Here is a 4,104-nt window from a genome sequence, read left to right on the forward strand (position 1 = left end):
GAGAAATGAATATCGTTTCATAAGTTAATGAAGAAAATTTAATTTTCTATTTACTTCAAATTAAGAAGGACAATTCTTGCTAATTTAAATCCGAAAAACAAAACTTTACGCGCCAAAACATGTTAGCCACATGGAATAGCTTTATGTTCATTCCCCCTTTTCTCAGATCTCATCCCGTTTGACCTTAGTTTTCCGTTAGTTCTTAACTATACCGCCAGAGCGCACATTTAACAATCGCTCGAAGCAAATATTCGGGAACGGGGTGTCCCGGTGTTAATTAGTCCGTGGTTTTTACGCGGGAAGGTGCTTTTCCGCTATTTGCGAAAATTGTATTTTAAGATTTGTTTGAAAATAACTAATGGGATAATTAAAAATCAGAGATAACGATGTCCGGGAATCGATATCGTCAGAAATACATGAACCGAAATTATCAGCGACTGTTTTTTTTTCGGACATCATTTTCTTTGAGCGCCAGGGAAGGGTGAAATAGTGGGGGTATGGGGGGGGGGAGGTAACAAAATTTCAACCACCCGCGATCCCGAGGAAAACATTTTAGAGCATCACGGGTAGAGTTAGTCGCCATCTAGGGTACATTATATGTTTCTTTTTCTTTAAGAAAAATTCTGAAACGTCGTCTGTAAACCTAGGCTTAGTGTTCAGTAGTTATAGAAGAGTGTTAGTACAGTAAGTTGGCATAGATGGAAAAAGTTAAGAACTTAATAGATTTTTAAAAAACATACCCAGTCCGTTATAATTGAAAGAAAAGAGGAGTACTTATTATTACTAGCATCAGAAAATGTACAGAATTATGTAGCAGATCTACTAAATTTATATGACACTGTAAGAGAAAAATGTAGACCAGCTGTTCCTAAAAAAAGAGGACGTCCAAAGACGAATATATTTAAAACACAACATTAAGAAAAATCTGAAGTAAACCAGGCTAAAATTAGAACCAATAAATCAAGGGCAGAACTTACAGTGAGTTATTTCAATGAAGCAAGAAATTTAAGACGATTTCAACTATATAGGCCATGGCCATGATGAAGCAATGTTTCTTAACATCTTAACATCTGAAACATTAACATATTGTAAAATCTTAGAAAAGTACCCTCACAAACTAAAACCAGATTTAAACTTTGAACATGTATTTTTGATATCGTACTTTCCAATACACAAATCAAAACGATTCTATCAAACGTTCATATACGTACCCTCGGAAACGTTTTGCCTCGATTTGATCTCGCTGCGGTTCTTAGCGTTTGGAAATCTTTTTGTTCACACGTTTGATTTCCAGTGAGTTTTGAAGGCACGCGTTGTATATAAATATAATTAGGAGTTCGTCACGCATTTAAGTGACGTTTCAAAACATTCTAATTAAAAATGAATGCACCCAGAAGAAATTCGTTGTATTTTTTAAACAAAAAGACAAAAAGTTGCTAGACATTTTCTTCTAAAAAAGGCATACAAATTTTATTAGGCGAAAAATAATTCGCTATTGACGACTTTTGTAAAAAAAAAAGGCTCATGGTACTCAAAAACCGACTCGATGACGTCACGAATCGATGTTAATCCAAAAACGGACAGCCCAATCTTTGAGAACTCATCAGGCCCGTACATGGGGGGGGGGGGGGGCGCGCCAGGGGATGCTCAGCGCCCCCAAACGAGTACTTGAGCATCCCCACTCCAACCGACCCAAAAAAAATCGATTGCTCAAATACCGAAAGATATGATCTAAAATATTTGTATATTAATCAAAAAGGAAAATTACTTTTACTAGAGAGCTAGTATCAGTAGCTATTTGAAACCATTTTACTATAGTTTTTGAAAATTGCTTTCGCGCCTCTCACTGCACCAGAATAACACAATACACCAAATGTTGGTATATTTACTAATTTCATAGGTGGGGAGATAAAAATGACCCAAGGCATTGGCACCCCCAAAATAATTTGGGCGCCCCCGAGTTTTGGCGGCTGTGTACGGGCCTGGAACTCATACCGTGCGTTGTGACCAAAAATCATAACGACTCTATTAAAGTCCAAATGGCGGACGCGAAGAATTTCAAATCGCAGAAAAAGACGTTTTAGAATGACGTTGACGAACCTACCATCCGTCGCTTATGATATAGACTAGCCGAGAAGCCCGCCTTACAGGCCCTTACTCCCCCTTTTCCCCATGTGATAATTACCATGGTACCCCCTATCCGCTTTTCCCATGTGATAATTACCGTGGTACCCCTTCCCTTTTTTCCCATGTGATAATTACCGTGGTACCCACCTCCCCTTTTTCCCATGTGATAATTACCGTGGAACCCACCTCCCCCTTTTTCCCATGTGATAATTACCGTGGTGCTCTTTTACCCATAGTAAAACCACCCCAGTAAGGCCCTTCCTCCCCCTTTTCCCCATGTGATAATTACCGTGGTGCTCTTTTACCCATAGTAAAACCACCCCAGTAAGGCCCTTGCTCCCCCTTTTCCCCATGTGATAATTACCGGGGTACCCCTTCCCATTTTCCCCATGCGATAATTACCGTGGTGCTCTTTCACCCATAGTAAAACCACCCCAGTAAGGCCCTTCCACCCCCTTTTCCCCATGTGATAATTACCGGGATACCCCTTCCCATTTTTCCCATGTGATAATTACCGTGGTGCTCTTTTACCCATAGTAAAACCACCCCAGTAAGGCCCTTCCTCCCCCTTTTCCCCATGTGATAATTACCGGGGTACCCCTCCCCATTTCCCCCATGCGATAATTTCCGTAGTACTCCCCTCCCCCTTTTCCCCATGTGATAATTACCGTGGTACCCACCTCCCCCTTTTCCCCATGTGATAATTACCGTGGAACCCACCTCCCCCTTTTTCCCATGTGATAATTACCGTGGTACCCACCTCCCCCTTTTCCCCATGTGATAATTACCGTGGAACCCACCTCCCCCTTTTTCCCATGTGATAATTACCGTGGTGCTCTTTTACCCATATAAAACCACCCCAGTAAGGCTCTTCCTCCCCCTTTTCCCCATGTGATAATTACCGGGGTACCCCTCCCCATTTCCCCCATGTGATAATTTCCGTAGTACTCCCCTCACCATTTTCCCCATGAGAGAATTTCCGTGGTACCCTTCACCCCATAGTCGAGCCACCGCAGTAAGGCCCTTCCTCCCCCTTTTCCCCATGTGATAATTACCGAGGTACCCCTCCCCATTTCCCCCATGCGATAATTTCCGTAGTACTCCCCTCCCCCTTTTCCCCATGTGATAATTACCGTGGTACCCACCTCCCCCTTTTTCCCATGTGATAATTACCGTGGTACCCACCTCCCCCTTTTCCCCATGTGATAATTACCGTGGAACCCACCTCCCCCTTTTTCCCATGTGATAATTACCGTGGTGCTCTTTTACCCATAATAAAATCACCCCAGTAAGGCCCTTCCTCCCCCTTTTCCCCATGTGATAATTACCGGGGTACCCCTCCCCATTTTCCCCATGTGATAATTACCGTGGTACCCACCTCCCCCTTTTTCCCATGCGCGAATTTCCGTAGTATTCCCTTCCCCCTTTCCAGTGCGAGAATTTCCGTGGTACTCGCAGTGGTACCAAACCCCTCTGTACCCCTATAAACCCCCTGTATCCAATGGCTGATGCATAAAGGCCACGGGACTAACGTTCGCCAAGAGGGCCACGGGACTTTAAAATCGGAACGAACCCGAAACGCCCCCTCCCCGTTTTCGAAACACACAGACCTTCTGGTACTACCCTGCACGCTCCCCCCTCCCTGTTTCCGAAACTCCCAGGCCTTCTGATACAACCAAAGAGTATAAAAACTACGTAACCTAGAGATATAATGACGGTCGAAAGCAGTAAAGGAAGTTGTAGCAACCGGGGGGGGGGGGGGGGGTAGTCACTCAGTTAATTTGCACTTCAAATTTCGGTACCGCAGCGCCACTACGGCAGTTTTAAGTGGCAATCATTTTGATTTAGTTCAACATTCTTGAAAATTCCTTAAGGAATTGGTTACCTTTAGGACTTGGCAACGTTAGAGAACAAACGCCTTATTCTTCACTTTTTGAAAATAAACACCGAAACAACGAATCCACAAATTCTAACTAA

The sequence above is a fragment of the Leiobunum rupestre genome, chromosome 6 (genome assembly GCF_980474605.1).
Source record: "Leiobunum rupestre chromosome 6, qqLeiRupe1.1.hap1, whole genome shotgun sequence".
Lineage (NCBI taxonomy): Eukaryota > Metazoa > Arthropoda > Arachnida > Opiliones > Sclerosomatidae > Leiobunum > Leiobunum rupestre.